This window comes from Triticum dicoccoides, chromosome 2B (assembly GCF_002162155.2).
Source record: "Triticum dicoccoides isolate Atlit2015 ecotype Zavitan chromosome 2B, WEW_v2.0, whole genome shotgun sequence".
Taxonomy (NCBI): Eukaryota; Viridiplantae; Streptophyta; class Magnoliopsida; order Poales; family Poaceae; genus Triticum; species Triticum dicoccoides.
Genome location: NC_041383.1, coordinates 760,505,157 through 760,532,530, shown reverse-complemented (window position 1 = coordinate 760,532,530; position 27,374 = coordinate 760,505,157). Strand labels below are relative to the sequence as shown.

The 27,374-nt window shown below is 43.2% G+C and overlaps 1 pseudogene; it reads right to left on the bottom strand.

Moving 5' to 3' along the window:
* Positions 1–586: 586 nt before the first annotated feature.
* LOC119361342 lies at positions 587–6,893 on the bottom strand (annotated as a pseudogene).
* Positions 6,894–27,374: the final 20,481 nt, after the last annotated feature.

The following is a 27,374-nucleotide window of genomic DNA, read 5'->3' as shown; positions in this document are numbered from 1 at the left end:
GATTCCAAGTATGTAAGTCGTGGCCTAGTAGTCTAGGAGGATGATATGGACAATATGAGCCTTGCTCTGCTAATACTAGTGGGGCCGACGAAAATATAGGCCATCATCTACTGGTGCATGATGAGATGAACATGATATGTCATTGATCTGAAAGAAGTGGATGATGATGTCCATGATAAGCAAGTACCAAAGGAGGACAACGAGGGAATAAGGCTTCCATGTATGTTTTCTCAATACTTATCTCTCCCTTGCATGTGCTTACCAGCGATTTTTAGTCTGGTACAACAAACTGATTAATGACTCTTTGTTTCTATCAACTATTGATGTGCCTTTCGAAAACCATATTTTTCAAGGACACTTATTATGTGCTTCTGTCCGGGACATACATTAATATTTGAACCATATTTCTCCTAGAAAGGGGATAAAAGTGTATGTTGCATTTTCCAGAGAAGCCTTCCGATATTTTAAGACCATAGCGATTGTTCCCAGACCATGGTTGTGACATGAGACTCTACACACGACCAGGAGTAGAACTGCCAGGTGGCCTCATGTTTTGTGAATGTGCAATAATATGGTCAGTGTCAACTCATTCACTAAACATCCAATTTTGTTGGTAAGGATAAACACTGTTGTTGTTTTCAAGATCTATTAATGGCCTGAAATATTCTAGTGCAAAGTTGTTAGGATGATGGGAAATGAAGCCTTGATATCCGATGCAAGTAGGATGCCAATGAAAGGTACCTTGACATTCTGGGGCATGAGGAGGATGTTGTGGATGTAACACTTGACATGGTAGTTCAGTTGAGGTTGCGGAGCATGTAAGTCATCACCTAGTAATCCAGGAGGAGTTAATGGATAGTATGAGCCTTGCTCTACTAGTACAAGAGGAGTACTCCAAAATATAGTCCATGGTCTACTCATGCATGTAGAGGATAAATAGGTATACAATCTTTGGTCTAAAAGAAGAGAAGGATGATGTCCATGATAACAAATTACCAGAGAAGGACAACGATAGAATAAGACATACATGTATGTGGGGGCTAATATAGAATACAAATTTACCATATATCACTTCTTGTGCTTCCCCATGAGTTCTCCTAGTTTCTTGTATTTTCATAATACTTATCTCTCCATTGCATATATTTACCGGTGGTTTTCGGTCTGGTACAACCCTAACCAATTGATGAGTCTTTGTTTGTATCAACTATCGACGTGCCTTTCCATAAACCATATTTTTTAAGGACTATTATTATGTCCTTCTGTCCGAAACATATATAAATATATGAACCATTCTATCCTGCAAAGAAGAAACAAATGTATGTTACACTTTATAGAGAAGCCTTTCGATCTTTAACCATAGCGATTGTTCCTGGAAATTGGGTGCTACATTGGACAACACACATGACCAGGAGTAGAACCGCTAGGTGGCCTCAAATGTTGTGGACCCGTAATAATATAGTCGATCTCAAGTAATTCGCTAAACATTGATGGTTGTTTGTCAAGAAAACTACCATTGTTGTTTTCATGATCTATTAAGGGCCTGATATATAAAAAAAATCAGATGCAAAACCGGGAGGATGATGGGAAATGAAGCCTTGATCTCCTGTGCAAAGAGGATGCCGATGAAAGACGGCTTGACCTGGTAGTTCAGTTGATGATGTCAAGCATGTAAGTTGTCACCTAGTAGACGAGGAGGAAGATATGGTGAATATGAGCCTTGCTTTGCTAGTACATGAGGGGGAAGCCAAAAATATATGCCATCATCTAGTCGTGCATGATGAGGATGAACAACCATCTGAAAGACAAGAAGGATGATATCCATGATAAGCAAGTACCACATGAGGACAACAATAGAATAAGACTTACATGTATGTGGACTAATAGATAATACACACTTACCAGATATCACTTCCTGTGCTTCCACATCACTTCCCCCGGTTTCTTGTATTTTCTCAATACTTATCTCTCACTTGTATCTGTACTTGTGAGTTTTCGTCCCGTACAACGAAACCGATTATTGGGTCTTGGTTTGTATCAACTGCTGACGTGCCTTTCCAAAAACAATATTTGTCAATTACTATTATTGTGTACTTCTGTCCAGGACATGCATAAATGTATGAACCATATTGCTCCTAGAAAGGGGACAAAGTGTATGTTACATTTTCTAGAGAAGACTTCTGTTTGTCAAAACCATATATAGAGATTGTTCCCATACCTTGGGGCGACATGGGATACCACACACGACTAGGCGCATCAGCTAGGTGGCCTCAAGTGTTGAGAACCTGCAACAATATTGTTAGTCTCAAGTCATTTTATAAACATCAAATGTTGTTGGTCGGGAGAAATACCATTGTTATTTCCATGATCTATGAAGTGTTGAAATATTCCAGTGCAAAATTGGGAGGACGATGGGAAATGAAGCTTGATCTCTTGCGCAAGGAGGATGCCAATGAAAGATGCATTTACATTCGGGGGCTTGAGGAGGATGTCAAGGATGTAACCCTTGAGTTGGTAGTTTGGTTGATGATGTCGATCATGTCATCATCGCGTAGTAGTCTATGACGAGGAGATGAACAATATGATCCTTACTCTGCAAGTACCAGAATAGGATGCCAAAAATATGGGCCATCATTTACTCATGCATGAAGAGGATGAAGAAGGTATGATCATTGATCTGAAACAACAGAAGGATAATGTCGATGATAAGCAAGTACCAGACGAGGACAATGATAGAATAAGACATACAATTATGTGGTCTAACAGATAATACAAACTTACCATATGTACCTTCTTGTGCTTCCAAATGAGTTCTCTTGGTTTCCTGTATTGTAGTTACGTGGGGCGAGCGCCGCGCCGCCAGTTCATGTGGTCAGTGCCAAGATGCCATCGCATCGGGGCGCTGCCGCGGCCTTCGAGTCTCCACTGTGAACGGCGCTGCAGTCAGTCGCCATTGAATAGCCATGACTGGAGAAAAAGTAGGGGGTTATCGGGAAAACTGTAGTTAAGTAGCCGGTAGGATTCCCACCTCTGATCTGTACCATACATTGGCAATCCGATGGCCCATGAGGATAGTTTTCAAGTTTTCACTAAATGAGCGTTTTCAATGGATACTTACAATTATGTGCCTTCCCAAAAGCAAGCAAGTGCCGAAGGAGGATAACTATAGAATAAGACTTACAATTATGTGCTCTAATAAATAATACAAACGTACCATATATATATATATATATATATATATATATATATATATATATATATATATATATATATATATATCACTTCTTGTGCTTCCACATGACTTCCCTCGGTTTCTTGTTTTGTCACCATACTTATCTCTCACTTGCTTGTGTTTAATGGTGTTTTTTGGTCCCCGACATCCGTTCTTGTGGTGCTTCTATCTGCTGGGAGAACCACTATCCCGATAGTTTGCCTACCCTTTAAAGAGCCTTCTCCCAACAATTCTTCTTTCCTTACATAAGTGTTGTGGTGTAGTGGATTATTGGCTCTTGGTTTGTGTCAACTGTTGGTGTGCCTTTCCAAAGGGAATGTTTTTCGAGGACTGTTATTATGTCCTTCTCTCCAGGACATACATAAGTATATGGCCCATTTTCCTCCTAGAAAGGGGGAAAAGTGTATGTTCTACTTTCTAGAGAAGCCTTCTGATCTTTCAAAACCAGAGCAATTGTTGACCCTGGGTGAGACATGAAACACAACTCTCGACAAGGAGTAGAACCACTAGCGGGACTAAAGTGTTGTGAAGCTGCTATAATATAGTCGATCTCAAGTCATTCGCTAAACATCCAATGTTCTTGGTCAGGAAAAATACAGTTGTTGTTTCTATGATCTATTAAGGGCATAAAATATTCTAGCACAAAACTAGGAGCATGATCGGAAATGAAGCCTTTATCTCTCGCGCAAGGATGATGCCAATGGGAGATGCCTTGAAATTCCGGGCATGAGGAGGATGTCAAGGATGTACCCCTTGACCTTGTAGTTCAGTTGAGGATGACGAACATGTAAATTGTCACCTAGTAGTCTAGGAGGAGGATATGTACTAGGGCTTTCTCCACAAGTACTAGTGTAGGACGCTAAAAGTATAGGCCATCGTCTACTCGCGCAGAAAGAGGATGAACATCATATTATCATTGATCTGAAAGAATATAAGGTTAATGTCCATGATAAGTAGGCACAAGAGGAGGAAGACAATAGAATAAGACTTACTAACACATAATACAAACTTACCTTATATCACTTCATGTGATTTCACATGAGAGTTCCCCCAGTATCTTGTATTTTCACAATACTTATCTCTCCCTTCCATGTGTTCAACAGTGATTTTGGTCCCATACAACAAAACCGATTATTGAGTCTTGGTTTGTATCGACTGTTGAGATCCGTTCCAAAACCCACGTTTTCTATATGACTATTATTATGTCGTTCTATCCGAGACATACATAAATATATGAACCACTTTTCTCCTATAAAGTGGGAGGAGCGTATGTTTCATTTTCCAGAGAAGCCTTCCGATCTTTCAAAACCATAGCGCTTGTTCCTGGACCTTGGGTGCAATATGGGACACATTTATGACCAGGAGTAGAACCACTAGGTGGCCTCAAGTGTTGTGAACCTGCAATAATATAGTCGGTCTTAAGTCATTCGCTAGACCTCAAATGTCGTTGATCAGTTGAAATACTGTGGTTGTTTCCATGTTTTATTAAGGGTTGAAATATTGGGGTATTTATAGAGCAAAGAGGCAGTGCGGGAGACCGTTGAGGTGTGTACAACCACCTGGGCGCACTGGGGGCCCAGGCGCGCCCTGGTGGGTTTTGCCCCCCTCGGGGCACCCCCCAGGTGCTTCTCCGGCCCATTGGGTGTCTTTTGGTCCATAAAAATTCCCCAAAAAGTTTTGCTGCGTTTGGACTCTGTTTCGTTTTGATTTCCTGCGATGTAAAAATCAAGCAGAAAACAACAACTGGCACTGGGCACTATGTCAATAGGTTAGTACCAAAAAATGATATAAAATGATTGTAAAACGTCCAAGAATTAAAATTATAGATACGTTGGAGACGTATCATAGGTCTCTAGAACACGCCGTAAGGAAGCTGCATTTAAAACATCTGCTTTCATAAGAACCAAAGAGTCGCCAGTGAATAAGACGTGTGATACTGATGATGCATTTCTACATACTTTGATTCTCTCTATGCCACCAACTTGTTCTTCAAACTGCAATAGACTAGAAAGTCCTTTCGCACAAAGAAGGAATAAATAGGGAGAGAGTGGATCCCCCTGTTGGATACCTCTGGTGGGTACAAATGTATCGGTTTCTTGAGAGTTAAACCTTAGTTTATATCTGACAGAGCTTACACATGCCATCATCAACTCCACCCAATGTTCATGGAAGCCTAGGGTGATCATCATGTCACGCAGGAAGGACCATTCCACCCTACCATAGGCATTATGCATATCTAGTTTAATGACACAAAGTCTGGTCTGACCAGCTCTCTTATTCTTTATCTTGTGGACACATTCATATGCAATCAAAATGTTACCAGTTATCATCCTGCATGTAATGAATGCACTTTGAGTTGGTGAAATAATCTCTGGCAAAATGCTCTTTAGGCGGCCTGACAACATCTTAGATATGATTTTATAAACAACATTGCAAAGACTTATTGGCCGAAATTGAGTGACTATCTCTGGTGATTCGGTTTTTGGGATCATAACAATAGTAGTATCATTCCACTCAGTCGGTATTTGCCTTGAGTTGATAGCAAATAGAGCCTCTTGCATAATTTAAGACCAAATAATGTGCCCATACTTTTTAAAAAATAGAGCCTGTAATCCATCTGGCCCTGGCGCCTTCAAATCACCAATACAACCAACTGCTTCTTGACATCTTCATTTGTAAAAGGGGCCAGCAGAAAAACATTCATTTGATCTGTAACTTTGCGTTGAACTTTCTGCAGAATCTCAGGATCTGTGTGCTGAACTTTCATGGCAAAAAGATGCGAGAAGTAATTTATTAGATACATAATAGTCTCAGTAATCACCATATCTAACCTACATAGTATAGTTTACTAGATACATAATAGTCTCAGTAATTACCAATTTTAAAGATACATGAAGCAATGCGGCTTGGAACATACTCTGTTCATCCCATATTAGTTGTCACTAAAATGGATATATGTAGATGTATTTCAGTGTTAGATACATCCATTTGAGCGATTACTACTATGGGACGAAGGGAGTAGCAGTGTTGAAAAACATGCTATTAGATGCATCATTGTACACATCAGGAATTACGTTCTGTGGATATTGGGAGTAATTGGTCCAAATAGAAATAGAAACAAATATCCATGTCCTCGTATTTGCTTTGTATAATTTTGAATACACCAATCTAAGAGAAATCAATCAGAATGTTTCTTGGGACAAGGCTATGATTTCTTTAAATGGCAGGCATGCTACCGGGCCCATTTTTTATCGAGAGTAATATGTGAAGATAGAGCTAGAGAAGCCTTCCGATATTTCAAAACAATAACGATTAGATTCTCCTGGGCCTTGGGTGCAACATAGGATGACATACATGACTAGGAGTATAATTGCTAGGTGGCCTCAAGTGTTGTGAATCTGCAATAACATGGAAGGTCTCAAGCCATTCACTAAACATCCAATGTTGCTAGTATGGAGAAATACCATTATTGTTCCATAATCCGTTAAGTGCCTGAAATATTCTGGTGCAAAATTTGGAGGACGATGGGAAATGAAGACTTGATCTCTTGTGCAAGGAGGATGCCAATGTAATAAGCCTTGATATTCTCAGGCGTGAGAAAGATGTCGAGGAAATAACCTTTGACCTGGTAGTCGAGGCAGAGGATTCTAAGCATGTAAGTCATGGCCTAGTAGTCTAGGAGGATGATATGGACAATATGAGCCTTACTCTGCTAATACCAGTGGGGCCAACGAAAATATAGGCCATCATCTACTGGTGCATGATGAGATGTACATGATATGTCATTGATCTGAAAGAAGTGGAGGATGATGTCCATGATAAGCAAGTACCAACGGAGGACAACGAGGGAATAAGGCTTCCATGTATGTTTTCTCAATACTTAACTCTCCCTTGCATGTGTTTACCAGCGATTTTTAGTCCGGTACAACAAACTGATTTCAAGATCTATTAATGGCCTGAAATATTCTAGTGCAAAATTGTTAGGATGATGGGAAATGAAGCCTTGATGTCCTATGCAAGTAGGATGCCAATGAAAGGTACCTTGACATTCTGCGGCATGAGGAGGATGTTGTGGATGTAACACTTGACATGGTTGTTCAGTTGAGCTTGCGGAGCATGTAAGTCATCACCTAGTAATCCAGGAGGAGGTAATGGACAGTATGAGCCTTTCTATACTAGCACAAGAGGAGTACTCCAAAAATATAGTCCATCGTCTACTCGTGCATGAATAGGATAAACATGTATACGATCTTTGGTCTAAAAGAAGAGAAGGATGATGGCCATGATAAGAAATTACCAAAGAAGGACAACGATAGAATAAGACATACATGTATGTGTGGGCTAATATATAATACAAATTTACCATATATCACTTCTTGTGCTTCCCCATGAGTTCTCTTAGTTTCTTGTATTTTCATAATACTTATCTCTCCGGTGCATATATTTACCAGTGGTTTTCGGTCTGGTACAACCCTAACCGATTAATGAGTCTTTGTTTGTATCAACTATCAACGTGCCTTTCCATAAACCATATTTTTCAAGGACTATTATTATGTCCTTCTGTGCGGAACATCTATAAATATATGAACCATTCTATCCTACAAAGAAAAAAAAATGTATGCTACACTTTACAAAGAAGCCTTTCGATCTTTAACCATAGCGATTGTTCCCGAAAATTGGGTGCTACATTGGACAACACACATGACCAGGAGTAGAACCGCTAGGTGGCCTCAAATGTTGTGGACCTGTAATAATATGGTCGATCTCAAGTAATTTGCTAAACATTGATTGTTGTTTGTCAAGAAAACTATGATTGTTGTTTTCATGATCTATTAAGGGCCTGAAATATAAAAAATCCGATGCAAAACCGGGAGGATGATGGGAAATGAAGCCTTGATCTACTGTGCAAAGAGGATGCCAATGAAAGACGCCTTGACCTTGTAGTTTAGTTGATGATGTCAAGCATGTAAGTTGTCACCTAGTAGTCGAGGAGGAAGATATGGTGAATATGAGCCTTTCTTTGCTAGTACAAGAGGGGGAAGCCAAAAATATATGCCATCATCTACTCTTGCATGATGAGGATGAAAAAAGATCTGAAAGACGAGAAGGATGATATCCATGACAAGCAAGTACCACATGAGGACATAATAGAATAAGACTTACATGTATGTGGACTAACAGATAATACACACTTACCAGATATCACTTCATGTGCTTCCACATCACTTCCCCCGGTTTCTTGTATTTTCTCAATACTTATCTCTCGCTTGCATCTGTACTTGTGAGTTTTGGTCCCGTACAACGAAACCGATTATTGGGCCTTGGTTTGTATCAACTGTTGACGTGCCTTTCCAAAAACAATATTTGTCAATTACTATTATTGTGTCCTTCTGTCCAGGACATGCATAAATATATGAACCATATTTCTCCTAGAAAGGGGACAAAGTGTATGTTAGGTTTCTAGAGAAGACTTCTGTTTGTCAAAACCATATATAGCGATTGTTCCCATACCTTGGGGGCCACATGGGATACCACACACGACCAGGCGCAACAGCTATGTGGCCTCAAGTGTTGAGAACCTGCAACAATATTGTTAGTCTCAAGTCATTTTATAAACATCAAATGTTGTTGGTCGGGAGAAATACCATTGTTATTTCCATGATCTATGAAGTGTTGAAATATTCCAGTGCAAAATTGGGAGGACAATGGGAAATGAAGCTTGATCTCTTGCACAAGGAGGATGCCAATGAAAGATGCATTTACATTCAGGGGCTTGAAGAGGATGTCAAGGATGTAACCCTTGAGCTGGTAGTTTGGTTTATGATGTCGAGCTTGTCATCATCGCGTAGTAGTCCATGACGAGGAGATGATCAATATGATCCTTGCTCTGCAAGTACCAGATAGGATGCCAAAAATATGGGCCATCATTTACTCATGCATGAAGAGGATGAAGAAGGTACAATCATTGATCTGAATCAACAGAAGGATGATGTCAATGATAAACAAGTACCAGACGAGGACAATGATAGAATAAGACATACAATTATGTGGTCTAACAGATAATACAAACTTACCATATGTACCTTCTTGTGCTTCCAAATGAGTTCCCTCGGTTTCTTGTATTGTCTTTGCATGGGGCGAGCGCCGCGCCGCCAGTGCATGTGGTCAGTGCCGAGATGCCATCGCGTCGGGGAGCTGCCATGGCCTTCGAGTCGCCACTGTGAACGGCACCGCAGTAGTCGCCGTTGAATCGCCACGACTGGAGAAAAAGTAGGGGGTTATCGGGAAAACTGTAGTTAAGTGGCTGGTAGGATTCCCACCTCTCATATGTACCATACATTGGCAATCCGATGGCCCGTGAGGATAGTTTTCAAGTTTTCACTGAATGAGCGTTTTCAATTGATACTTACAATTACGTTCCTTTCCAAAAGCAAGCAAGTGCCAAAGGAGGACAACTATGGAATAAGACTTACAATTAGGTGCTCTAACAAATAATACAAACTTACCACACACACACACACACACACACACACACACACACACACACACACACACACACACACACACACACACACACATATATATATATATATATCACTTCTTGCGCTTCCACATGACTTCCCCCGGTTTCTTGTTTTGTCACCATACTTATCTCTCACTTGCTTGTGTTAAATGTTGATTTTTGGTTCCGTACAATGAAACCGATTATTGGGTCTTGGTTTGTGTCAACTGTTGGCGTGCCTTTCCAAAGGGAATATTTTTCGTGTTATTATGTCCTTCTCTTTGGGACATACATAAGTATATGACCCATTTTTCTCTTAGAAAGGGGGAAAAGTGTAGGTTCTATTTTCCAGAGAAGCCTTTCGATTTTTCAAAAACATAGCAATTGTTGACCCTGGGTGAGACATGAAACACAACTCACGACGAGGAGTAGAACCACTAGCTTGACTCAAGTATTGTGAAGCTGCTATAATATAGTCGGTCTCAAGTCATTAGGTAAACATCCAATGTTGTTAGTCAGGACAAATATAGTTGTTGTTTCCATGATCTATTAAGGGCATAAAATATTCTAGCGCAAAACTGGGTGCACGATGAAAAATGAAGCCTTTATCTCCTGTGCAAGGAGGATGCCAATGAGAGATGCCTCGACATTCTGGGCATGGCGAATGTCGAGGGTGTATCCCTTGTCCTTGTAGTTCAGTTGAGGATGACAAACATGTAGGTTGTCACCTAATTGTCTAGGAGGAGAATATGTAATAAGGCTGTCTCCACAAGTACTAGTGGGGGGTGCTAAAAGTATAGGCCATCGTCGACTCATGCATAAAGAGGATGCACATCATATTATCGTTGATCTAAAAGAAGACAAGGTTGGTGTCCATGATAATCAAGTACCAGAGGAGGAAGACAATAGAATAAGACTTACTAATAGATAATACAAACTTACCTTATATCACTTGTTGTGCTTTCACATGAGTTCCCACGGTATCTTGTATTGTCACAATACTTATCTCTCCCTTGCATGTGTTTTAGCAGTGATTTTTGGTCCCATACAACAAATTGGATTATTGAGTCTTGGTTTGTATCGAATGTTTATGTTCCTTTCCAAAACCCATGTTTTTATAGGACTATTATTATCTCCTTCTATCTCAGACAAACATAAATATATGAACCACTTTTCTCCTTGAAAGGGGGAGAAGTGTATGTTTCATTTTCTAGAGAAGCCTTCCGATCTTTCAAAACCATAGCAATTATTCCTCGACCTTGGGTGCAATATGGGACACAACTCATGACCAAGAGTAGAACCGCTAGGTTGCCTCAAGTGTTGTGAACCTGCAATAATATAGTCGGCTTCCTCCACAGGTACTAGTGGGGGGCGCTAAAAGTATAGGCCATCGTCGGCTCATGCATAAAGAGCATGCACATCATATTATCGTTGATCTAAAAGAAGACAAGGTTGATGTCCATGATAAGCAAGTACCAGAGGAGGAAGACAATAGAATAAGACTTATTGAGTCTTGGTTTGTATCGATTGTTTAAGTTCCTTTCCAAAACCATGTTTTTATAGGACTATTATTATGTCCTTCTATCTGAGACATACATAAATATATGAACCACTTTTCTCCTAGAAAGGGGGAGAAGTGTATGTTTCATTTTTCGGAGAAGCCTTTCGATCTTTCAAAACCATAGCAATTGCTCCTCGACCTTGGGTGCAATATGGGACACAATTCATGACCAAGAGTAGAGCCGCTAGGTTGCCTCATGTGTTGTGAACCTGCAATAATATAATCAGTCTCACGTATTTCGCTAAACATCAAATGTCATTGGTCAGGAGAAAGACTGTGGTTGTTTCCATGATTTATTAAGGCTTGAAATATTCTGGTGCAAAATTAGGAGGGCGTTGGGAAATCAAGCCTTGCTCTCCTATGCAAGAAGGATGCCAATGAAACACGCCATGACATTTTGGTGCATGAGAAGGATGTCGAGGATGTAACCCTTGACCTGGTAGTTTGGTTGAGGATGTAGAGCATGTAATTGGCACCTAATACTCCATGAGGACGATACGAATAATATGATCCTTGCTTTGCTAGTGCCAGAGGAGGACTCCAGAAATATAGGCCATCCTCTATTGTGCATGAAGAGGGTATAAACATTGATCTGAAAAAACAGAAGGATGATGTCAATGATAAGCAAGTACCATAGGAGGACAACGATAGAATAAGACTTACAATTATGTGGTCTAACAGATAATACAAACTTACCATATGTCCCTTCTTGTGCTTCCACATGCGTTCCCTTGTTTTCTTGTATTATCACAATACTTATCTCTCACTTGCATGTGTTTAGTGGTGATTTTTGGTCCCGTAAAACGAAACCGATTATTTGGTCTAGGTTTGCACGAACTATTGATGTGCCTTTCCAAAAGCAAGCAAGTACCAAAGGAGGACAACTATAGAATAAGACTTACAATTATGTGCTCTAACAAATAATACAAACTTACCATATATATATATCACTTCTTGTGCTTCCACATGACTTCCGTCGGTTTTTTTTGTCACCATACTTATCTCTCACTTGCTTGTGTGTAATGGTGTTTTTTTATCCCTGACAGCCGTTCTCGTGGTGGTTCTATCTGCCGGGAGAACCACTATCACGACAGTTTATCTACCCTTTAAAGAGCCTTCTCCCCGCAATTTTTCTGTCCTTACATCAGTGTTGTGGTGTAGTGGATTATTGGGTCTTGGTTTGTGTCAACTATTGGCGTGCCTTTCCAAAGGGAATATTTTTCGAGGACTGTTATTATGTCCTTCTCTCCGGGGCATACATAAGTATATGACCAATTTTCCTCCTAGAAAGGGGGAAAAGTGTATGTTCTATTTTCTAGAGAAGCCTTCTGATCTTTCAAAACCAGAGCAATTGTTGACCCTGGGTGCGACATGAAACACAACTCACGGCAAGGAGTAGAACCACTAGCTGGACTAAAGTGTTGTGAAGCTGCTATAATATAGTCGGTCGCAAGTCATTCGCTAAACATCCAATGTTGTTGGTTAGGAAAAATGCAGTTGTTGTTTCCATGATCTAATAAGGGCATAAAATATTCTAGCACAAAACTAGGAGCATGATGGGAAATGAAGCCTTTATCTCCTGCGCGAGGATGATGCCAATGGGAGATGCCTTGAAATTCCGGGCATGAGGAGGATGTCGAGGATGTACCCCTTGACCTTGTAGTTCAGTTGAGGATGACAAACATGTAAATTGTCACCTAATAATCAAGGAGGAGGATATGTTCTAAGGCTTTCTCCACAAGTACTAGTGTAGGATGCTAAAAGTATAGGCCATCGTCTACTCGTGCATAAATAGGATGAACATCATATTATTGTTGATCTGAAAGAAGATAAGGTTAATGTCCATGATAAGTAGGTACAAGAGGAGGAAGACAATAGAATAAGACTTACTAACACATAATACAAACTTACCTTATATCACTTCATGTGCTTTCACATGAGAGTTCCCCCAGTATCTTGTATTTTCACAATACTTATCTCTCCCTTCCATGTGTTTAGCAGTGATTTTTGGTCCCATACAACGAAACCGATTATTGAGTCTTGGTTTGTATTGACTGTTGACATTCCGTTCCAAAACCCATGTTTTTATAGGACTATTATTATGTCCTTCTATCCGAGACATACATAAATATATGAACCACTTTCCTCCTAGAAAGTGGGAGGAGTGTATGTTTCATTTTCCAGAGAAGCCTTCCGATCTTTCAAAACTATAGCGTTTGTTCCTGGACCTTGGGTGCAATATGGGACACAACTCATGACCTGGAATAGAACCACTAGGTGGCGTCAAGTGTTGTGAACATGCAATAATATAGTCGGTCTGAAGTCATTCGCTAAACCTCAAATGTCGTTGGACAGTAGAAATACCATGGTTGTTTCCATGTTTTATTAAGGGTTGAAATATTGCGGGTATTTATAGAGCAAAGAGGCGGTGTGGGAGACCGTTGAGGTGGGCACAACCCACCTGGGCGCGTCTGGGGGCCCAGACGCGCCCTGGTGGGTTTTGCCCCCCTTGAGGCACGCCCTAGATGCTTCTCCGGCCCATTGGGTGTCTTCTGTCCAACAAAAATTCCCCAAAAAGTTTCGCTACGTTTGGACTCTCTTTTGGTATTGGTTTCCTGCGATGTAAAAAACAAGTAGAAAACAACAACTGGCACTGGGCACTATGTCAATAGGTTAGCACCAAAAAATGATATAAGATGATTGTAAAACATCCAAAAATGATAATATAACAACATGTAAGAATCAAAAATTATAGATACATTCGAGACGTATCATAGGTCTCTAGAACACGCCGTAAGGAAGCTGCATTTAGAACATCTGCTTTCATAAGAAGCAAAGAGTCATCAGTGAATAAAAGGTGCGATACTGTTGATGCATTTCTACACACTTTGATTTCCTCTATGCCACCAACTTCTACTTCAAACTACAATAGACTAGAAAGACCTTCCGCACAAAGAAGGCATAAATAGGGAGAGAGTGCATCCCACTGATGGATACGTCTCGTGGGTATAAATAGGGACAAAGTGTATGTTACATTTTCTAGAGAAGATTTCTGTTTCTCAAAACCATATATAGCGATTGTTCCCATCCCTTGGGGGCGACATGGGATACCACACACGACCAGGCGCAACAAGTAGGTGGCCTCAAGTGTTGAGAACCTGCAACAATATTGTTAGTCTCAAGTCATTTTATAAACATAAAATGTTGTTGGTCGAGAGAAATACCATTATTATTTCCATGATCTATGAAGTGCTGAAATATTCCAGTGCAAAATTGGGAGGACGATGGGAAATGAAGCTTGATCTCTTGCGCAAGGAGGATGCCAATGAAAGATGCATTTACATGCAGGGGCTTGAGGAGGATGTCAAGGATGTAACCCTTGAGTTGGTAGTTTGGTTTTTTATGTCGAGCATGTGATCATCGTGTAGTAGTCCATGACGAGGAGATGAACAATATGATCCTTGCTCTGCAAGTACCAGAATAGGATGCCAAAAATATGGGCCATCATTTACTCATGCATGAAGAGGATGAAGAAGGTACGATCATTGATCTAAAACAACAGAAGGATGATGTCAATGATAAGCAAATACCAGACGAGGACAATGATAGAATAAGACATACAATTATGTGGTCTAACAGATAATACAAACTTACCGTATGTACCTTCTTGTGCTTCCAAATGAGTTCCCTTGGTTTCTTGTATTGTCGTTGCGTGGGGCGAGCGCCGCACCGCCTGTGCATGTGATCAGTGCCGAGATGCCATCGCGTCGGGGCGGTACCACGGCCTTCAAGTCGCCATTATGAACGGCACCGCAGTCAGTCACCGTTGAATCACCACGACTGGAGAAAAAGTAGGGGGTTATCGGGAAAACTCTAGTTAAGTGGTTGGTAGGATTTACACCTCTGATATGTATCATACATTGGCAATCCGATGGCTCATGAGGATAGTTTTCAAGTTTTCACTGAATGAGCGTTTTCAATTTATACTTACAATTATGTGCCTTTCCAAAAGCAAGCAGGTGCCAAAGGAGGACAACTATGGAATAAGACTCACAATTATGTGCTCTGACAAATAATACAAACTTACCACACACACATACACACAGAGATATGTGTGTGTGTGTGTGTGTGTGTGTGTATATATATATCACTTATTGTGCATCCGCATGACTTCCCCCGGTTTCCTGTTTTGTCACCATACTTATCTCTCACTTGCTCGTGTTAAATGTTGATTTTTGGTTCAGTACAATGAAACCTATTATTGGGTCTTGGTTTGTGTCAACTGTTGGCGTGCCTTTCCAAAGGGAATATTTTTCATGGACTGTTATTATGTCCTTCTCTCTAGGACATACATAAGTATATGACCCATTTTTCTCTTAGAAAGGGGGAAAAGTGTAGGTTCTATTTTCCAGAGAAGCCTTTCGATTCTTCAAAAACATAGCAATTGTTGACCCTGGGTGCGAGATGAAACACAACTCACGACGAGGAGTAGAACCACTAGCTTGACTCAAGTATTGTGAAGCTGCTATAATATAGTCGGTCTCAAGTCATTAACTAAACATCCAATGTTGTTGGTTAGGACAAATACCGTTGTTGTTTCCATGATCTATTAAGGGCATAAAATATTCTAGCGCAAAACTGGGAGCACGATGAAAAATGATGCCTTTATCTCCTGTGCAAGGAGGATGCCAATGAGAGATGCCTCGACATTCTGGGCATGGCGAATGTCGAGGGTGTATCCCTTGTCCTTGTAGTTCAGTTGAGGATGACAAACATGTAGGTTGCCACCTAATTGTCTAGGAGGAGAATATGTAATAAGGCTGTCTCCACAAGTACTAGTGGGGGGTGCTAAAAGTATAGGCCATCGTCGACTCATGCATAAAGAGGATGCACATCATATTATCGTTGATCTAAAAGAAGACAAGGTTGGTGTCCATGATAATCAAGTACCAGAGGAGGAAGACAATAGAATAAGACTTACTAATAGATAATACAAACTTACCTTATATCACTTGTTGTGCTTTCACATGAGTTCCCACGGTATCTTGTATTGTCACAATACTTATCTCTCCCTTGCATGTGTTTTAGCAGTGATTTTTGGTCCCATACAACAAATTGGATTATTGAGTCTTGGTTTGTATCGAATGTTTATGTTCCTTTCCAAAACCCATGTTTTTATAGGACTATTATTATCTCCTTCTATCTGAGACAAACATAAATATATGAACCACTTTTCTCCTTGAAAGGGGGAGAAGTGTATGTTTCATTTTCCAGAGAAGCCTTCCGATCTTTCAAAACCATAGCAATTATTCCTCGACCTTGGGTGCAATATGGGACACAACTCATGACCAAGAGTAGAACCGCTAGGTTGCCTCAAGTGTTGTGAAACTGCAATAATATAGTCGGTCTCAAGTATTTCACTAAACATCAAATGTCATTGGTCAGGAGAAAGACTGTGGTTGTTTCCATGATTTATTAAGGCTTAAAATATTCTGGTGCAAAATTAGGAGGGTGTTGGGAAATCAAGCCTTGCTCTCCTATGCAAGAAGGATGCCAATGAAAGACGCCATGACATTTTGGTGCATGAGAAGGATGTCGAGGATGTAACCCTTGACCTGGTAGTTTGGTTGAGGATGTAGAGCATGTAATCGACACCTAATACTGCATGAGGATGATATGAACAATATGATCCTTGCTCTGCTAGTGCCAGAGGAGGACTCCAGAAATATAGGCCATCCTCTGTTGTGCATGAAGAGGATGAAAAGGGTATAAACATTGATCTGAAACAACAGAAGGATGATGTCAATGATAAGCAAGTACCATAGGAGGACAACGATAGAATAAGACTTACAATTATGTGGTCTATCAGATAATACAAACTTACCATATGTCCCTTCTTGTGCTTCCACATGCGTTCCCTTGTTTTCTTGTATTATCACAATAGTTATCTCTCACTTGCATGTGTTTAGTGGTGATTTTTGGTCCCGTACAACGAAACCGATTATTTGGTCTAGGTTTGCATGAACTATTGATGTGCCTTTCCAAAAGCAAGCAAGTACCAAAGGAGGACAACTATAGAATAAGACTTACAATTATGTGCTCTAACAAATAATACAAACTTACCATATATATATCACTTCTTGTGCTTCCACATGACTTCCGTCGGTTTCTTTTTTGTCACCATACTTATCTCTCACTTGCTTGTGTTTAATGGTGTTTTTTTGTCCCTGACAGCCGTTCTCGTGGTGGTTCTATCTGCCGGGAGAACCACTATCGCGACAGTTTATCTACCCTTTAAAGAGCCTTCTCCCCGCAATTTTTCTGTCCTTACATCAGTGTTGTGGTGTAGTGGATTATTGGGTCTTGGTTTGTGTCAACTATTGGCGTGCCTTTCCATAGGGAATATTTTTCGAGGACCATTATTATGTCCGTCTCTCCGGGGCATACATAAGTATATGACCAATTTTCCTCCTAGAAAGAGGGAAAAGTGTATGTTCTATTTTCTAGAGAAGCCTTCTGATCTTTCAAAACCAGAGAAATTGTTGACCCTGGGTGCGACATGAAACACAACTCACGGCAAGGAGTAGAACCACTAGCTGGACTAAAGTATTGTGAAGCTGTTATAATATAGTCGGTCGCAAGTCATTCGCTAAACATCCAATGTTGTTGGTTAGGAAAAATACAATTGTTGTTTCCATGATCTAATAAGGGCATAAAATATTCTAGCACAAAACTAGGAGCATGATGGGAAATGAAGCCTTTATCTCCTGCACGAGGATGATGCCAATGGGAGATGCCTTGAAATTCTGGGCATGAGGAGGATGTCGAGGATGTACCCCTTGACCTTATAGTTCAGTTGAGGATGACAAACATGTAAATTGTCACCTAATAATCTAGGAGGAGGATATGTACTAAGGCTTTCTCCACAAGTACTAGTGTAGGATGCTAAAAGTATAGGCCATCGTCTACTCGTGCATAAATAGGATGAACATCATATTATTGTTGATCTGAAAGAAGATAAGGTTAATGTCCATGATAAGTAGGTACAAGAGGAGGAAGACAATAGAATAAGACTTATTAACACATAACACAAACTTACCTTATATCACTTCATGTGCTTTCACATGAGAGTTCCCCCAGTATCTTGTATTTTCACAATACTTATCTCTCCCTTCCATGTGTTTAGCAGTGATCTTTGGTCCCATACAACGAAACCGATTATTGAGTCTTGGTTTGTATTGACTGTTGACATTCCGTTCCAAAACCCATGTTTTTATAGGACTATTATTATGTCCTTCTATCCGAGACATACATAAATATATGAACCACTTTTCTCCTAGAAAGTGAGAGGAGTGTATGTTTCATTTTCTAGAGAAGCCTTCCGATCTTTCAAAACCATAGCGCTTGTTCCTGGACCTTGGGTGCAATATGGGACACAACTCATGACCTGGAGTAGAACCACTAGGTGGCCTCAAGTGTTGTGAACATGCAATAATATAGTCGGTCTGAAGTCATTGCTAAACCTCAAATGTCGTTGGTCAGTAGAAATACCATGGTTCTTTCCATGTTTTATTAAGGGTTGAAATATTGCGGGTATTTATAGAGCAAAGAGGCAGTGTGGGAGACCGTTGAGGTGGGCACAACCCACCTGGGCGCGTCTGGGGGCCCAGACGCGCCCTGGTAGGTTTTGCCCCCCTTGAGGCACCCCCTAGGTGCTTCTCCGGCCCATTGGGTGTCTTCTGTCCAACAAAAATTCCCCAAAAAGTTTCGCTGCGTTTGGACTCTGTTTGGTATTGATTTCCTGCGATGTAAAAAACAAGCAGAAAACAACAACTGGCACTGGGCACTATGTCAATAGGTTAGTACCAAAAAATGATATAAGATGATTGTAAAACATCCATGAATGATAATATAACAACATGTAACAATCAAAAATTATAGATACATTCGAGACGTATCATAGGTCTCTAGAACACGCCGTAAGGAAGCTGCATTTAAAACATCTGCTTTCATAAGAAGCAAAGAGTCGTCAGTGAATAAAAGGAGTGATACTGATGATGCATTTCTACACACTTTGATTCCCTCTATGCCACCAACTTCTACTTCAAACTACAATAGACTAGAAAGACCTTCCGCACAGAGAAGGCATAAATAGGGAGAGAGTGCATCCCGCTGAAGGATACCTCTCGTGGGTGTAAATAGGGACAAAGTGTATGTTACATTTTCTAGAGAAGACTTCTGTTTGTCAAAACCGTATATAGTGATTGTTCCCATACCTTGGGGGCGACATGGGATACCACACACGACCAGGCGCAACAAGTAGGTGGCCTCAAGTGTTGAGAACCTACAACAATATTGTTAGTCTCAAGTCATTTTATAAACATCAAATGTTGTTGGTCGGCAGAAATACCATTGTTATTTCCATGATCTATGAAGTGCTGAAATATTCCAGTGCAGAATTGGGAGGACGATGGGAAATGAAGCTTGATCTCTTGTGCAAGGAGGATGCCAATGAAAGATGCGTTTACATGCAGGGGCTTGAGGAGGATGTCCAGGATGTAACCCTTGAGCTGGTAGTTTGGTTGATGATGTCGAGCATGTCATCATCACGTAGTAGTCCATGACGAGGAGATGAACAATATGATCCTTGCTCTGCAAGTACCAGAATAGGATGCCAAAAATATGGGCCATCATTTACTCATGCATGAAGAGGATGAAGAAGGTACGATCATTGATCTGAAACAACAGAAGGATGATGTCAATGATAAGAAAGTACGAGACGAGGACAATGATAGAATAAGACATACAATTATGTGGTCTAACAGATAATACAAACTTACCATATGTACCTTTGTTGTGCTTCCAAATGAGTTCTCTTGGTTCTTGTATTGTAGTTGCATGGGGAGAGCGCCGCGCCGCCAGTGCATGTCGTCAGTGCCGAGATGCCATCACGTCGGGGCGCTGCCGCGGCCTTCGCGTCACCGCTGTGAACGGCGCCATAGTCCGTCGCCGTTGAATCGCCACGACTGGAGAAAAAGTAGGGGGTTATCGGGAAAACTGTAGTTAAGTGGCTGGTAGGATTCCCACCTCTGATCTGTACCATACATGGGCAATCCGATGGCCCGTGAGGATAGTTTTCAAGTTTTCACTGATGAATCTTTTCGATTGATACTTACAATTATGTGCCTTTCCTAAAGCAAGCAAGTGCCAAAGGAGGACAACTAAAGAATAAGACTTACAATTATGTGCTCTAACAAATAATACAAACATACCATATATATATATATATATATATATATATATATATATATATATATATATATATAAATATATCACTTCTTGTGCTTCCACATGACTTCCCCTGGTTTCTTGTTTTGTCACCATACTTATCTCTCACTTGCTTGTGTTAAATGGTGATTTTTGGTTCCGTACAACGAAACTTATTATTGGGTCTTGGTTTGTGACAACTATTGGCATTCCTTTCCAAAGGGAATATTTTTCGTGGACTGTCATTATGTGCTTCTCTCTGGGACATGCGTAAGTATATGACCCATTTTTCTCTTTGAAAGGGGGAAAAGTGTAGGTTCTATTTACCAGAGAAGCCTTCCGATTTTTCAAAAACATATCAATTGTCGGCCCTGGGTGCGACATGAAACACAACTCATGGCGAGGAGTAGAACCACTAGCTTGACTCAAGTTTTGTGAAGCTGCTTAATATAGTCGGTCTCAAGTCATTCGCTAAACATCCGATGTTGTTGGTTGAGGGAGTTCCGGACTAGGGGGTGTCCGGATAGTCGAACTATCATGATCGACCGGACTCCAAGACTATGAAGATACAACATTGAAGACTTCGTCCCGTGTCCGGATGGGACTTTCCTTGGCGTGGAAGGCAAGCTTGGCGATACGGATATGTAGATCTCCTACCATTGTAACCGACTCTGTGTAACCCTAGCCCTCTCCGGTGCCTATATAAACCGGATGACTTTAGTCCATAGGACGAACAACAATCATACCATAGGCTAGCTTCTAGGGTTTAGCCTCCTTGATCACGTAGTAGATCTACTCTTGTAACACACATCATCAATATTAATCAAGCAGGACGTAGGGTTTTACCTCCATCAAGAGGGCTCGAACCTAGGTAAAACATCGTGTCCCTTGTCTCCTGTTACCATCCGCCTAGACGCACAGTTCGGGACCCCCTACCCGAGATCCGCCGGTTTTGACACCGACATTGGTGCTTTCAATGAGAGTTCCTTTGTGTCGTCACCGATAGGCTCGATGACTACTTCAACCATCATCAACAATGCAGTCGAGGGTGAGATCTTTCTCCCCGGACAGATCTTCGTATTCGGCAGCTTTGCACTGCGGGCCAATTCGCTTGGCCATCTGGAGCAGATCGAAAGCTACGCCCCTGGCCGTCAGGTCAAATTTGGAAGTTTGAACTTCATGTCCGACATCCGCAGGGACTTTATCCTCGATGGATTCGAGCCACAGCCGAGCGTGCCGCACTGTCACGGCAAGCATGATTTAGCTCTGCAGCCGGACAGTACCCTGGAGGCCGCACTCGAACCCACTCCGATCTTCAATTCGGAGCCGGCTGCGCAGATCGAGGATGGATGGCTAGACACCGCCTCGGGGGCTACAACCTCTACGGCGATAGAGCCAAAGACTGACTTTGTCCCTCATAAAGCTCATGACTCCGAGGTGCCGGACTCCTCGCCGGACTCCGAACCTCCCGCGCCCCCTCCGGTCGAATCCGATTGGGCGCCGATCATGGAGTTCACCGCAGCGGACATCTTTCAATGCTCACCTTTCGGCGACATCTTGAGTTCACTAAAGTATCTCTCGTTATCAGGAGAGCCCTGGCCGGACTGCGGCCAGGACCGTTGGGATGCGGACGATGAAGAAGTTCAAAGCCCACCCACCACCCAATTAATAGCCACCGTCGTCGATCTAACCGACATGCTAAATTATGACTCCAAAGACATCGACGGTATGGACGACGATGCCGGAGACGACCAAGAACCAGCGCCTACCGGGCACGGGAAAGCCACCCCAACTCACGACGTATACACGGTGGATACACCAAAAGAAAGCGATAATGAGGAAAAACGGGACGTGGCGAAGGACAACTCCCCCAACAAACAACCAAAACGGCGACGCAAGCACCACCCGAAGACCGGCCTCGATAAAAACGGCACCCATACGGACCCGACCCTAGAGATGGGCGAAGCAGTGGACGACGCACATGTCAACAAGCAGCCAGCCGGACATGAACTGGACTAGCAACCCATCCCCGGCGAAGATGATCTCACATCACCAGAGCATACGAATCTTCATAAAAGGCTCATCGCCACTGCAAGAAGTTTGAAGAAGACTCCAGGAAGCAACATAACCCGCCGAACATTTGAAGACAATGGCACACCCAAATACAGGGGCGCCACACACCCACTATGTTTCACCGACGAGGTACTGGATCATGGATTTCCAGCGGGATTCAAACCCGTAAACATAGAAGCATATGACGGAACAACAGACCCCGGAGTCTGGATTGAGGATTACATCCTACACATACATATGGTCAGAGGAGACGATCTCCAAGCCATAAAATACCTACCCCTCAAGCTCAAAGGGCCAGCTCGGCATTGGCTTAAAAGCCTCCCAGAAAATACCATTGGAAGTTGGGAAGAGCTTGAGGATGCGTTTCGAGCAAATTTTCAGGGGACCTATGTCCGCCCTCCGGATGCAGACAATTTAAGTCACATAACTCAACAGCCCGGAGAGTCAGCACGCAAATTCTGGAACAGATTCCTCACTAAAAAGAACCAAATAGTAGACTGTCCGGACGCTGAAGCCTTAGCAGCCTTTAAACACAACGACCGAGACGAATGGCTTGCCAGACACCTCTGCCAGGAAAAACCAAGAACAATGGCCGCACTAACAAGCCTCATGACCCGCTTTTGCGCGGGGGAAGATAGCTGGCTGGCTAGATGCAGCACCAGCGACCCAAGTACATCCGAAGTCAGGGATGGAAATGGGAAATCACGACGCAGAAAAGATCAACGCCGGAATAAGGAAAATGGCCCGAATAGTACGGCGGTCAACGCCGGATTCAAAGGCTCTCGGCCGAACAACAAAACACTGCCCCTCAAGGACAACATTGACGAGCTATCCAACCTAAACAAGATTCTGGATAGACTATGTCAAATACATGGTACCTCCGGAAAGCATGCAAACCATACCCACAGAGATTGTTGGGTCTTCAAACAGTCTGGCCGACTTAATGCCGAACACAAGGGGCTCGACACACCAAGCGAAAGTGACGAAACCCAAAAGCAGCACTCCAGAAAACAGAAGACTTTCCCACTAGAAGTCAAAACAGTGAACTCACTTCATGTGATAACACGAAAAGACAGCGCGGCACCTGCAATACCAGGACACCGCCCGCAGAATGGGGATAGACCCTTCCAAAATTCGTCGTAGCAACACTTCCTTCAAAGGAGTGACGCCAGGCCTTTAAGCCAATTATACAGGCTCTGTACCACTAGAGGTTGTGTTCGGTTCATCCGACAACCTCCGTCGCGAAAAGCTCACTGTCCATCGCCCCATTCAAACAGTAGCCCTTAAGCACTACTGGGGCGCGCAGCTATCTCCAGCCCTAATGCAATACCACATTACACGTTTTTTACGCTTAAGAATGCCCGGTCAACGTGGCATAATTTCATTAAAAAGTAACTCCGAGTGTTCCTCGACCACGGAGAACGTGAGACTGCTTCGACAGCCACACACTAATCAGACCTTGCAGGTCAAAGCCCCTAAAAACAGGTCATTCAGACCTCGGACATTGTTAGGCGAGTCCGGCGTAACTCAACAAGGGGCTTCCCAGCCGCATACCCCCTTTATAAGGGGTCGCGTGTATAAATGATGAGAACCAATAATGCTCAACTTTCTTCAATTTATTCTATTTTAATACAACTTCTGCACGATATTTCTTGGAAACTAAGTCCTTCTCTTTTACAGATGAAGCACGTGCTACACCCGTCCAGGATACAGCACAACGGAGACACAGGCGCAGACGTGCAGCAGGGACCCGTTGCAAGGATTCTTTTCAGATTAAGACCCTGCGTAAACCTTTCTTACTGTCTCTTGTTGACACACATCCCCCGGTTTCCCACCATAAATGAGGAGGAGGCTGGCGTTTTGGCATCGGCCGCGTCAGAAGTTCCTGCCTGTACCTGGACACTAGGGGCTTAGGGCATTGTTCTGCCCGGTATCATAAAGACCGAACACCTTAGGGAGTGTTCGGCTTCTCGAGTTAGGCCTTATATGCATCATCTCCGAATCATGTCTTTGGTCAAATGTTGGGTTTGCCTGGCTCCTGTGTTTTGCTGCCATACGTTCCGTATCATCGGCTAACACGGCACCAGGAGAACTACTGCGATTGTGCCCCGGTTCGGCCGGGCGAGCACCTCAGTAGAGAAAGCTGAAAACTGACTGTCATGATATAGCGAGAGACTGGTAAACCACTCGATCGACCATTGGAATATTTAGAATTCCTCCGCTTTGACGAAGGACCGCTTCCCGGTCAGGCACACACGCGCCCCGAGTTCGGGGAAGAGCGATGCCACCAGGGGCTATATAGTAGCCCCACATTCGAGCTCCTATGGCTAAGTGAAAGTGATAAAGTATTATAGTCTGGTTGCCTAGTTTTCTACGCTATCACCTCCTTAAAAGGACCAAGACGTTGGATTAAGTGTGAAAAAGCGCTTTTCTTTTTGCAAACACCCCTGCACTATGTGCGTGGGGGCTGAAGCCAAAGACTGCCATCTTTCAGATTATACATACATATACGGCCGCACAGGAGATAGTTCAATACTTGAACACACAAGTATAAAAACTTATTGCATTATAAACATGATCTCAGAAATCATACATGTCATTCAAACATAACATCTTTCGAACACTGCGACTCTATTAAACGAGCAGCCTGCAGGACTTCCTCAAAATAGTGCTCGGTGGGGAATGGGCTTTTGTCCAAACCCCGGGATGCAACAGCGGTGGCATCCATCTCCGCCCAGTATGTCTTACCACGGGCGAGAGCCATCCGTGCACCTTCTATACATGCCGACCGCTTCATCGCCCGAATACGCGGCACCACCCCAAGGAATTGCTGCAACAAGCCAAAATAACTCTTCGGCTTGGGCCTTTTCGGCCACAGATGAGCGACTACATCCGTCATGGCAAGTCTGGACAATCTATTCAGCTCAGCCCACTCAACCAGCCGATCACTCAACGGAAGTGGACGCTCCGGACTATGGAATTGAGACCAGAAAAGCTCTTCCATTTCGTGATCCTCCTGGGTTCGAAAGTGCACGTCTGTGTCCGCCGCACTCGCCGCCAAGTCCAGATAAGGATCCTACGCACCATACAATCGGCCCAACTGAGCATACTTTGGATCCGTGAACTTCCTACGCAGCATAAAGGGCTTTCCAGCCACAATGTCTCCGACGTGACGCAGTTCCTCCTTCATAGCCCGCATCGCACTACGGGCATCCTTGGCTTCGGCGTCGGCCTTCTTCAGGTCCTCTTGCTCCGCTCGGCGTTCTCTTTCAAGAACCTCCAGGCGGTCGGTAGCAACTTTTAATTTCGTGGCCATTCCGGCCATCTCCTCCCTGCTTCGGCAGTGAGCAGCCTTCTCGGCTTCTAGCTCTTTCGCTGCCTTCGAGGCAGCCGCCTCGCTTTTCCTGGCTTGCTCCTTGGCTCGAGCAAGTTCTGCTCGAAGGCCTTCCACAGCAGCAGCACTATCTGCATCAGGCATACAAATTGTAAGGAATGGGCGTCAGCTCCCTTACTAGGCGACCGCAGAGCAACCACATACCTTGTGACTTATCAAGTCGTTTATTGACAAGCGAGATGTCCGCATCCGCAACGTCGAGTTGCCTCTTCAGCTCGGCAAATCCATCAGTCCGGCTGGCCACCGAACGTTCCGCCACCTGCATAGGAAGGGCGACAATCTATAACTGAGATTATGATCCTCGGCACACTGTCGCTTTCGACAGCATACCAAGTCTCAGGGGCTACTATCTATACAGGGCGCACTTCATGTGCAAAACTGTCAAAAGGTATATCATTTTTGCGTACCTTAAACCCCGTCAGCAAAGTTCCGACGGCCTCACAGAACCTGCCTTCGGCGGACGAGATCCTCTCAATCACCATACTCATTAATGTACGGTGATCTTCTGAGATGGATGCCCTCTTAAGCAAATCCTGCAGCTCCACCGGCCGTACTCCAATGGGTGCCGAACTCTCTGGCCCCGCCGGACTCGGGGAGACCCTCCGCAACGACACCTCAGGGTCGTCCGCCCCGCACGATGGGGCGGCAGATGGAGGCGTTTCTCTCTCCATCATCTCCGGACGAAGGTCTCCCGAAGATGAGCTGCGCTGAGACGGGCTGAGATCCGAACTACAAGATGAAAACTTCGGTTACCTTTAGAGATTAAGCAGGGGTGTCCACTATTACAAAATTCCCCCTTTTTTACTTACGGCTTGCTGGAGGGCTGATTCCTCCGAGGAGACAGTACGGCCGGGCCTCTTCCCGGCACAGGACCTTCCGGTACAGATTTCTTTCCCCGCTTTGAGGCCTTGGCCTCCGGGTCTTCGGAAGCGGTCCTCTTCTCCCCCTGGAAGGAGGGACTCTCGATTCCTCCCTTACTGAAAGCCTCCATGGCTGAGGTGGTAGTTCCCCTGTGCCCCTCTTCGCCCTCCTCCGAAGGTGCAACCTCTAACATTTTGATTAACACGGGATCCTGCGTGGTCTCAGGGAGGGGGGCCGGACACCGTATTAGTTTTGCTTGCGCTATCCACTCCTGTCCAAGGGATAGCTGGTTAAAAGGCAAACCCACAGTAAATGAATGGACGATGTGTCCGGACACAGGGCTACTTACTTGAGTATCCGGGCGATTGCAGCTTAGGCCAGCATCCTCGGTCAATTCCGGATGCATCTCTTGCGATCCGAAGAACAGTTTGTACATATCCGCGGGTGTCAAACCCATGAAGTGTTGAAGAGCTCGTGGCCCCTCCGG